Below are 11,701 nucleotides of genomic sequence, written 5' to 3' on the forward strand. Positions count from 1 at the left end.
GTGGTCCCTGCAGAGTGGGTTGAGAAAAACAACAGATTTAACTTAACTGACAGCAGTGTCCTGTATGGTAAATATGGCAATCATTAATAAAACCTGTTTATAAATTGTCCTATACAAGTCACGCATGTTAAACTAGATTAACTGAATGAACAGAAATATAATATTTTCATATATATGAGCCCATGTACTCACTACCAATGTTCTTAACTTGCAATATGTGTTTTACATTTGTCTGCAGTGGTATTAATCTTTTAGAAAAGAATACTGAGGTTTATCCTTACCCTTTTTTTTATAAAGGAAAATCTATTGGAACTATGGGAAGAATCTTGTGGGTTAAATGTTCACACAAGCAATTCTGTCATTGGTATCCCAGTAACTAATCATGTAACACGTTACCGACCCTTTTTCATCATTTACAGTGCAAACTGCAGCTCCCTACAGCCATTTGTCTAGGGCTTAAAGAGTTAAACCAGCTGACAAACACATTTTGAGAAATAGTAGTGATTTTGTTTTATCGTTAATAACCTCATTTATTCTCTTGGCTGGTAATGTTTCAAGCCCTATTGCGTCTAAAAGCACTATGTATCACTTCTATGTTTTTTAGTGCCTTCCCAGAGCTCTCTGCCTCTCTTGTGGGCAGTGCCAGGGGAATAGTAAATATTACTCACCAGAGTTATGGTGAAATGCATTTGATTACAGTCTAATAAATAAATGGAGGTAGTCCTCTTAGCTTGAATTCAACCACATTCCTTACCACACTTTAGGAAACAATTCCAATAATCAAATTATAGACCTTAAGGTTTCAAAGTCTTTTGGAAAGTGCTCAAGAAGTAGCATAATCAATATGTAATTATGGTGAGTGCTGGCTTTCCCGTTTGCTGCTAACAAAATACCTGCAAGTCTTTCTTTAAAACTCCTCTATTTGATTTCAGAGCTTTTTCCGAATGAATGCTTGTTGGAAACTTTAGAGAATGTATGGGTATGGCACTCCAAAATCTTCAAAGCTACTACATGGTCATTGCACCTACAGGCAGGCATGTGGTGTACCTGCAACAGCCTTGTTCATATGCCCTATGCTAGTCAAACACAGGAGATATAGTTTGTAGACTATGTCTTAATGGGAACACCAAATACAGAAACTGGTGCATTTAATGTCCCAATCCATAATTTTACTCTGCATTTTACTCTGCCATAAATAATAATATCATCTCTGGTCTTATAATACTGTAGGTAGGTATGTTGCATGCAGATACAGGGCAACACAGAATGAACTTTACACTTATTTACATTCAATAGAAGCATAGCAGGATCTAATAAAAGTTATATACTTGATTATATCCTAACCATGTCCTGGCTTTTATCTGCTTTTAAGCCTAAGATAAAAGGATAACATATATGATATTCAGAAATGTGCTGCCAGGTGTGTAAAGTTTAGCTTAGGCGCTTGCTGGGGAACATTGCGGCATCATTTCCTGAGCAGCAATTTGTTAAGCCAGTGTACATTGATTGCCAATGGGCAGCACTGCCCATCAAACACATAACTGGTGGCAATAACCCCTTGGGAAGCACTTACTTATGCTCGAATTTTTTTTTCATGGTCCGTATTTTTTTGCACCAAAATACGATTTTGTAGCAGAAAAAAACATGTTTTTGCGATTTATTATGTGACAAAACATGACAAATTCGAAAGCAAAAATACGCCATCTAAAACCTGTCGAGATCATGTAAAAGTCAATGGCAGATGTCCCATTTACAACTGGAAAATCTGTCTTTGCTTCATGATTTTAAAGGTTTTCAGGTTTTTTTGACATTGTCATTTGTGTAACAATATGACAAAGTTGCATTTTTTGTGGGGGTTTTTTTCCACATCTTTTTTCATTTGTGCTTTTTCTCTTCAGATCTTTAAATAAATGACTGAAATTCGTGAACATGAAGTTAGTCTTGGTTTCAAAAAGCCTCTAAAACCACAAAAATGAAAATGTTAATACATGGGCCTCTATATTTTTGTGCAATAAAATCTGCCTCCTTACACTATTGCTAGTTCATACCAGAACTTGTTATAATGAGATGCTAACAGAGAGCTATGGTCATGTTCTTAGGCTAATGGCACATGGGGAGATTTGGCACCTACAGTTAATTCTGGGCTACCATGGGCAACAAATTTCTCCAAAATGCTTTTGTTTTCTAGAGCTTTGTTTTGAAGTTTCTGTGCGAGATGCAAGATGGAGACAGATGGAGAAGCATTTAGAATATCCTCACAGGAGTAAGGATAAAGTATGTTCTATGGCATTGATATTGTTTTACAGTTTAAAGGAGAACGGAACCCTGAGGACAACCCTAGGCCCCCAAACCCAAATGGTATTATTAAACAGCAGCTCTCATTTTTCCTGGCAAAAAGTTGCAAAGTAGCTTACTGGGGTTGGCGGACAACATCTTGCACTGATTCAGGTCCTCCTCACTGTCTTCAACAACATGGAGCACAAGCAACTGCAGCAAAGTAAGGACATGCTATTACTGTTCATGCTTCTGTGCAGAGACTGCAGTGTGGTACCAATCCCGCTGCACTACTCTGTACTTTTTAGCTGCCGTTTTGTGAGTCTCTCGTGGTGAGGTTAAGGAAAGGGGAGGGAGGACTTTGGGGTTTGGGGCAGTTCTCATGGTCCTTCTTCCCCTTATTTTATGTTGGCAGTAAAGACACTTTGGATTCACAAAACTTACATTAACTATGCACAGAGGAAACATTTTTTGCATTGTTCATTTCATTCCATTAGTGATTTTTATGACATTCACACATATGTTGCTAGAAGCACATATTGCAATTACCTACAGGACTTGACCTCCACTTTAAGAAGGCACTTTGTGATTGTTGCACCCTGTATCCAATCAGACTGTAGTCCCGTGGGTGCAATCATTTCCCCTTTATGTTTATTTATCTTAATACATACATTTATTCCCTTTTGTTATAGTAAATAGTACTAGATAGTCTGTATTGCTTACAGGATCTGTATGCAGCACCAGTACAGTAAGAATGTATCACTTATGGTCAATTGTTTTCAGGCTGTTAGATGCATCTCTTTTAGTGACAAGGACAAACTTTCAGTATCATTTTCACAGCAAGGACTGAATTTAAACAAGAATAACTGTGGACAAGGACTATATAACCTAGTAAACTAGAGGAACAGCATATAAAATGCAGCAGTTTGGAAGGACACTTTATATATATATAGTACATTTGGACAGTTACTGCTTTAAACAAATGCAAATGTGTTTTTTTTAAATAATATTTAGGGACCTGTCAGTAAAAAAGGTAAAAGAGTAAATCTGCACTAGCTAAGTATATACAGAACCTTGAAATAGAATTTAGTCTTATAGCCCTACAGTTTGTAGTAAATGCCTTTTTACCATAAAACATTTTTACTATTTTAAAGGTTTTGAACTCTGGAGATTTGCATTCTTCTGTTAAGTCGTCCATTATTACAGTATCTGGAAGGCTTCTTTGACTGCACTCCAGACTCCCCCTTCACTCTCATTGCTAGAGTGCTGACATTCAGATTGAAAGGGAGAGCACAGATGCTGTTCATTAGAGAAATTGCATAGAGACCCACTTTTGCTTAACATGTGAGCACATGCAAAGGATCCCTGGTGGCCTTCACTTTAACTACCACTGTCACAAGCAAAGAAGATATGTAAATCACAGAAAAACCAAGATAATGCAACTGTATGCTATAATTATAAGCTTTATACGTGTTTATTGAACAATAACAGCCTAATAGTAAATTGTGTTTGCATAAACCTGGGGATTTCTTGGATGATCATTGTTTATGCACAAGGTAATTAATAATTAACTTTATAAAAGGCCTCAATCTCTAGATGTCAGTTGGTTTATAAAGGATTCTGAATCCTTATGTATTCTCATGCACTCTATTGGCTCATCCAGTTGGTTATACCCATTTGTGCATGCTACTAACTTCTTGTCAGTTATATCTAATATATATATATATTATATATAGTTACGTTTTCCATACTCCCTTAGCAAGTTTAAATGGCTCAGAGGATACAGATTAATACTGTGGTTCAGCAACAGCTGTCAGGCAGGAATTAGGGCTTTTATATACAATAGTTTGAATGCATGAGGCTGGAAACTCTAATCATCTTGAACACCTTTAACTGTTACAAATATTAATCCAATATATGTCATAAATATCTTAGGACAACAAATTACTGTTTTGTTCCAATTTAAATGGGCTAACTAGTTTGTGAATTTGCAACTTTTCTGTCTACTAGAAATGCAATGCATTACAAAGAACTCTGGGAAGTGTAGGGAAGAGCTTCACCAATCAGTACATACCATATTGGGTCTGATGCAATGAGCCAGAGCCACATTCATCATGGACATTGGATACATAATGATTATTTACATGACATAAATATAATATGTTTTTATGTCTTTTGGTTTTGAAAGTTGGGTTATCTAAATCCACAGGAAGCAACTTGATCTTATTTTTGATTCAACAAAGTAAATGGATATGGATGTGATTGCAGTGGGCAAGTGTCTGTAAGTACTGTTAACATTTACTGTAACGAAACCAATTGTGACTGGAACACATGCCACAATGAGTTTCAGCCAACATAACATATGCCAAAAGCAGGCCCAGTAATGCCATTATTCATTGTTACATAGCAGGATTTGAGGGTTGTATCTATATATATTTTTAAAGATGCATGGAAAAATGACAACATGAATGAGTGACACATTTCCAAGTAACTGCTAGTACATTATATAATGGCATTTTCTTAGCAAATGTTTAATTGGTCTTTATTTTGCCTTCCTCTTCTGGTTCTTTCAAATGTCACTTACCCCAACAGCCAAAAAATGATTGCACTGTGAAGCTACAATTTTATTGTCAAATACATTTTATCACTTATCTTCCTATTTAGGCCCTCCTCTATTCATATTCCTGTCTCTCTTTCAAACCACTGCCTAGCTGCTAGGTTAAATTCGACCATAGCAACCAGATAGCTGCTGAAGAAAAAGCTAAAAAATTTAAAAAAATGATTGTCTCAGAATAGCACTCTACATTATACTTAAAGTTAAAGTAAAGGTGTGACATTGAAAAGTGTGACCGTTTTAAGCAATTTGGTTATTTTACATAGTGGATATTGTGTGTGCAATAAAATGCCAGATATCGACATTATTATAACTGTTTTCTTCTAGAGTGAAAACTAGAGCAAGAGCTTCTACTCTAGGGTCCAAAATTGAGGTTACTTTAGCTGGTTGCCTGCTTATCTTCTATGCCTACAAATCAGTACATGCTGCTTGTTTGTAAATGGGCCAATTCTGTGTTCTACTGTAGGTCTCTGAGCCTATGGCATTAGTGGCTATTTTGGATACTTGGATATAACTCAAGAACACTTGAAGGACTTAAGTGTTTTAATGAATCAAAGGGTAGCCTAAGGCAAAGTGGGAGTTGACATCTCTAGGGGTTTTTGCAGGGCTGCCATCCTAACATTTCTGTCACATTTAGGACATGAAAAAAGTTGGTCAGCAGAGCAACCATTATCTTGGGCATTTCAGCAGTGAGGTGAGAACCTTGCTTAAAGGCTGCTCCTTTCACACACTGAAGTTACATCTCAGAGAATACAACCGTAAGGGCTACATTTCATTTTTTTTAATTTGAGCAAAAATGACTCTTAATAAACTGCCCAATCCCTGACTGTCTATCCCAAAGATAAGCAGGGTCCATGGGGGGACAGACTATGGACTGACTGTGCTCACCCCCATTCAGAGTTGCATACAATAAAGAGGCAATGTTGTCTGACTATAGTTTGAAATATTTGGGTTATTTACTATTATTGCCTAGGTCTTTCACACTGTCATCTACTAAATAGCTGCCACTGACGATTGCACTTAGAGCTATAAGAGACTTTAAAAGCTGCAGTGCATTCATACTTATTTAGTAACTATGGTATCTATCAATCTCCATCTGTTGGTCTGTCTGTTTATTTAGCTAACTCAATCTGATCACCTCTGCAGCCTGTGAGGCCCACTCCTTCTCGTTGGCCATGACAGCAACACATGCGCATTAGCATAGGGGTGTGTGACTTTATGCAGGGAGGTTCCCATGCAGCACAGATGAAAATGAGCATGCGGTGGGCACTGCTGTACTCGTTGGCTGATGTGATAGCTCTGATGTGGGAACAACAAGGTTAAAATCTAATTTATTGCAGTTCATTAAATACACAGTATGCATGTATGCTGTTTCATGTGCACTTTATCCTACAGGTTATAGGCAAGTCATCAGTAGGATATACTGTACTGCAATTGGCCTTTTCTGCTGACTTGTAGTTCAACTAACAACTGTATGACTGCAGCTGGAAGTACCAAATATCTGTGTTTTGTTCCCAGACATTTCTATGCACGATACCAAGTCGTTCTTTGCTACTCTATACTGTATGCCTCTTATGTCACTTTTTTCTATGAGCTTTTTTGTAATATTCTTTATTAAGGCTCACACGGAACACATAAGGCAGATAAGTGGGATGTGCAATGCATTTGCTCCTTTCCTAAAAGTAAAAGTGTTCCCCTATGACAACAAATTACAGCAGGAAAACTTATTTTATATCTTTAATATCTCAAGTAAGTATATTCCATTTAGTTGTGCTGTGCAATGCAACCAGTCAGGAAGGCATGTATGCAGCTGAAAAGTCATGACACTGTACCATGGAACCGATCTACACCCTGGCCCATCAAATAAGTTGAATTAACATGCTGTACAATTTCCAGGTAATAGAAATATATAATTATCTGCATTTATTCTTGGCAAGCTGCTGTTATTTATATAAAGCCTGTAGCATATTCTTTGGAAACTGCTTTGCATTGTATTTTATTTTCACAAGAAAGTATTAACTGTTTCCTTACCAGGTAGCTTGCAAGATTAAATAAGTTATTATTTAGCTTACATGCCTATAGTGCATTAAGACCCAGCAAAGTGATTATATGCGCTCCATATACACGTATTATAAAGAGCTTAGGGTAAGCTTATTCTTTAAGAGCTTCCACATTTCATTAATGTAAAAGAGCCAGAAAGAATTAGTATTTTTTAATGCAGTGTTTTAGTATTTCTTTGTAAATTTAAAAAAGGGTCTGGATAAATTAAAGACATATTTAGATGTCTTTGCAAACACCTGAGATATGGGAATTCATTTAGATCCCAAGATAAACATTTTTCACTATTACTTAGCAAATTAACTACAGCAGCTTCCAAGCAAGGAACTCTCTTAAATACATACTGATAAGAATAGGAATACACAGTATTAATTTACAGAGAAAGCAAAAAGAGATTGTATTACTGTATGTGTGTGTGCACGTGTGAGTAGGTATGTGGGTGTTTGTTGGCTGTGTAAATGTTTATGTGTGTGACACTGTGCATGTATATGTGTGTGTTTGTATGTGTGCTTGTCAGCAAAAGTGGCTGCAAGGCATGGGCAGATATACTGTAATTGCATAAACCAATAGACACAGCACTGAAATGCAAATTGGCATTCAATATAGATGCTTAAATGATACATTGATTTAAAACTCTCAAGTACACGTTAAGATTATTACTAGGAATAAGAGCATCATATAATAGGAAATGAATATGACTCTACATACCAAGAATAATGTCTGGTTGGTTGCCAAGGGTATATAGCAAATGGTTTTTTTTTAACTATTTTGTTACATCAGTAGAAGCCCTTCCCCAGGGTTGGACTCAGTGCAATCCGAAAGAATATTTCAGCACCATAAGACAGACTTCCAGGAAGCCTGAATTTCTTCAGTTAAAGTGCATTTTGTGATCAAGTAGTCAATGGAAATGAATCCTGCACCTCGGCCATAAATATCCAATAAATCCTTACACTGATACTGTAAGTCTGTGGCCTTTTAAGCACAAAGTACAAAACGTTGGCGAAAAATAAAAAGCGTCGATTTCCCTCTTAAAATCCAAATTCAGCAATAAGGTTGCTTAGGTACTGGGTGTGTACGAATAACACCCTTCGCTGTGGTCCAAGAGAGAAGATGCTGGATGGTGTTTCTCCACTTTACTACACAGAGGATTACAGCACCATCAAATGCAATGCCACTCAGCCGTATGTGGTACCTCATTTGAACGTATACTTGCAAGGTAAAAACATGTAGGAAATGAGAAATGAAAATCAATCTGGTAAAATGGCTTATTCCTGATGAAAATGACGTGTCTGCGTCTTGCTACTTAGCTGCAGACGGTTTCAAGCAGTCTGGCTCATGGTATGTGCCCTCCTCCCCTGTGATTGCCGGCAGTCTTGCTTTCTCTCTCCCTCTGCCTGGCTGCTTCAGTCTGTTGATGCTGCTGTACTGCCGATTAATCAGGGATAAAGAAACAAAGACGCAGCCTATCTGCTTCTGAAATAAAACAGGATCCGTCTCCTTAGATTTTGCAATCCCTTCACTTCCATCATAGAGGGCTGAGAGCATGCCAGCACCTTGGAGAGCACCTAATAGTCAGGCTATAGGAAATGTGCCGAAGGGGAGCAAATGAAGAAATGACTGAGACCAGAAAGCACCATCATCCTGCCATAGACTGGGCCCTTCTCCCAAGGAAACAGGTTCTCTTCCTATATGTGACCCCTGCTGAGGTCAGGCTCCAATATAATGCAGAAGGGAAATTTTTAAATCCACATTTTCCTTAAAAATAGAAAGAGGTTTCCAGATAATAAGTGCATGAAGGAAAAAAAGACCTGTGCAAAATGACCTCTAGCCCATGTTGTGGCTAAAGAAAGCAAGCAACAATTGAAGGAGAATGTGCAGCTCTGGGTGTCAGTTTGGTACTCCTTCTTGGCATATCTTGTGCACTCTCTTCCTCATTGTACAGCAGTGCAATGCATACAATTCATGCTGACGTACACCAGACTGGTGCTGCTGGGGTAATGTGGGGAGGAGCATTGCAACGTCGTCAAAACAACCCCCCACCACCACCTGCTCCCACTGCATAAATACAGAAGCATCCTGGAATAAGGCTGCAAGGATCATTTCATGTACAGCTTGAGTACAGCTGTTTTGCATAGGAGCAAACTGTCTCACATTACACACTGATAACACAACCTCTCTAGCTCAGGATACAGTTTCCGTTTGTTTTACCTTTCCAGGTTAGAAACCTTTTGTGATTTAAAGTGTAATCAATAATTACAGAGAGAATGAGAGACAGAGAGAAAGTGAGCAAAGGGGGCAAGAAATGTGTTGTGAAGACAACTTGGCAGAATCTTTCTAATTTGTTCTGTTAATTGCAATGAATTTACCCCAAATCATTAAATTTGTACTGAATTCTACAGATAGAAAACTATAAATAAAAGGATTGTAAACCAATAAATCTTCCCCTTTTTAGTTGCTCATTTCCTAACAGACACAGAAAGGGGCCATTAATTTGAGAAACTCTTCAATATATTTCTGAAATGTGTGAAACTGTGACATAACATATGGGTAGATACACAAAAATGCAGTATTAAGAGAACATATATATATGGAATGTAACACTGTACGAACTGTAAATATATTGTATGGCTACACAAATCCCATTTATTCTTTATTCAGATTATTTTTGACCATACTCTAATCTGTAATTTCAGATACCTATTCAAAAAAAAGGGCTCTTTTAAGATCAGAGACTTAACTGTGGTTGCGCTCAAATGGATACAGTTCTCATAATTATTGGTGCTATTAATTAACTGTTATTAAATCCAAATATGCTCCCTGCACTTACCTGTACATGCATTTAGCGTATTTGCACTTACAAGAATCACTTATAAATATCTTATAAATACAGGTGAAATAACAAAATCCACACAATTTTGACCACAACTTGCGTGTGATTCACCAAAGCATATAATTTGCTCCCCTTTTAAATGCATTGGATGCAAATGTGCAGCTGCAACTATGCTGGCAATATGGTAAGAAAAACTGCATTTGCCAATTGCGTCTGAAATTGCACTTTGCACATACGTGCAGTTGTATATGACCCCTAAAATCTTCCCAAAAAGTTCCCTTTTTTTTGGATTTATGTGTGCAGATAAGATTATTATTATTATTGTACAATAAATGGGCATATACATTAAACATACAAGAAAACTTACAAAACAACAATTAAACAATACAAGAGGTAAAAATGGCCCTAACCAATAAAACTTGCAATCTATAATCTATAAAGAAAGCAACTAAGTAAAAAGCCTAATAGATAAGTGTACATTGTAGTACAGGTATAGGACCTTTTATCCAGAATGCTTGGGACCTCTGGTTTTCCAGATAAGGGGTCTTTCCGTAATTTGGATCTTCATACCTTAAGTCTACTGAAAAACCAATAAAACATTAATTAAAGCAACTGGATTGTTTTGCATCCAATAAGGATTAATTATATCTTAGTTGTGATCAAATACAAAGTACTGTTTTATTATTACAGCGAAAAAGGAAATCAATTTTAAAAATCTGAATTACTTGATTAAAATGGAGTCTATGGGAGACAGGCTTTCCGTAATTCGGAGCTTTCTGGATAATGGGTTTCCAGATAAGGGGTCCGATACCTGTAATATGCTAATTCTGGTTATAAAAGGAAGGATTTCAGTCTCCTCTGTTCTCAGTTAGGCAGTGGCTATAGAGTCATAAGTGGGAAAGCTTTAGCATGAGGCCCACAGCAAACCTGAACGCTTATGTCTGTTAATTCCAGTGAGACTGCCCAATGGTGACAAATGTGCAACTCCTCGTCTAACATGTAACAAATAATAGAGGTGGGAGCATTGGCTGAGGTTTGACTTGTGTTAGTAACCCAATAGAAATCAATCAGCTGGCAACACTAGTTCTCTGTTTGAAGGCAAGGGTCCAACGGGTTCTATGGATTCCTATATGTAGATCACAATTACGCCTGTTGCTAAGCTGCTTCTCTAATCTCTAACTGTAATGGAGCAAGCCAAAAGAAAATAATCTTGTAGCACAAGTGAATTATTTGGATAGGAATTCACTTTTTCATGCCCATTAGCACATAAACTCAAATATTTGTATGAAGATCTTTCTGCCGATGATATTTTCTGCTCCCTGTACCACATAATAACGTGTCTCATAGCTGGCTTGTGTATGATTAGGCTAGCAGGGCCATCTGTTATAATGAGCTGTTTAATCAAACACATAGAATTGATGGCATTGCACTCCAGCAATGTTTTTTAGCTTCTTTTTCCCTTTTTTCATGTTTTAGAACATTTTTTATTTTCTTCTTATATGTAGTAATATTAGATCAGTAACATTTATATCGTTTCTGATAGTGTAGATACAATTCTTAGCTTTAAGTCATACGTTGGCACATAAATGTATGTGTGGAATATTGTGTTACTGCAAGAATTGTTGATCATAAATAAACCCAGTACAACATATAACCAATTCATTTGTGTAGGGTTTTAAAATTTATTTAAGCAAATTAGGCCTTATTTATAAGCCTTAAGCAAGCACCCTGTTTTCTGCACTTTGCACCCTACATCATATTTTGCACCCTGAGGCACTGCTATTTGTGCTCTTAGAAAAGACCCCTATAACAAGGGGTCTCCAAACTTTGGAGTTGGAGAGCATGAAGCATGAAAAAGGTTCCTAGGGTGCCAAATAAGGGCTGTGATTGGCTATTTGGTAGCCCCTATGTGTACTGGCAACCTA

General features: G+C 37.2%; 1 protein-coding gene across 1 annotated transcript in view; it reads right to left on the reverse strand.

Moving 5' to 3' along the window:
- nyap2 (neuronal tyrosine-phosphorylated phosphoinositide-3-kinase adaptor 2) overlaps positions 1-8,912 on the reverse strand; it is an 82,255-nt gene extending 73,343 nt beyond the window's left edge. The window contains exon 1 of the mRNA XM_002937095.5: positions 7,655-8,912. The gene's annotated coding sequence lies outside the window, so the exon portion shown is untranslated. The remainder of the gene's footprint in view (positions 1-7,654) is intronic.
- Between the last annotated feature and the right edge of the window lie 2,789 nt (positions 8,913-11,701).

Source organism: Xenopus tropicalis, chromosome 5 (genome assembly GCF_000004195.4).
Source record: "Xenopus tropicalis strain Nigerian chromosome 5, UCB_Xtro_10.0, whole genome shotgun sequence".
NCBI classification, from domain to species: domain Eukaryota; kingdom Metazoa; phylum Chordata; class Amphibia; order Anura; family Pipidae; genus Xenopus; species Xenopus tropicalis.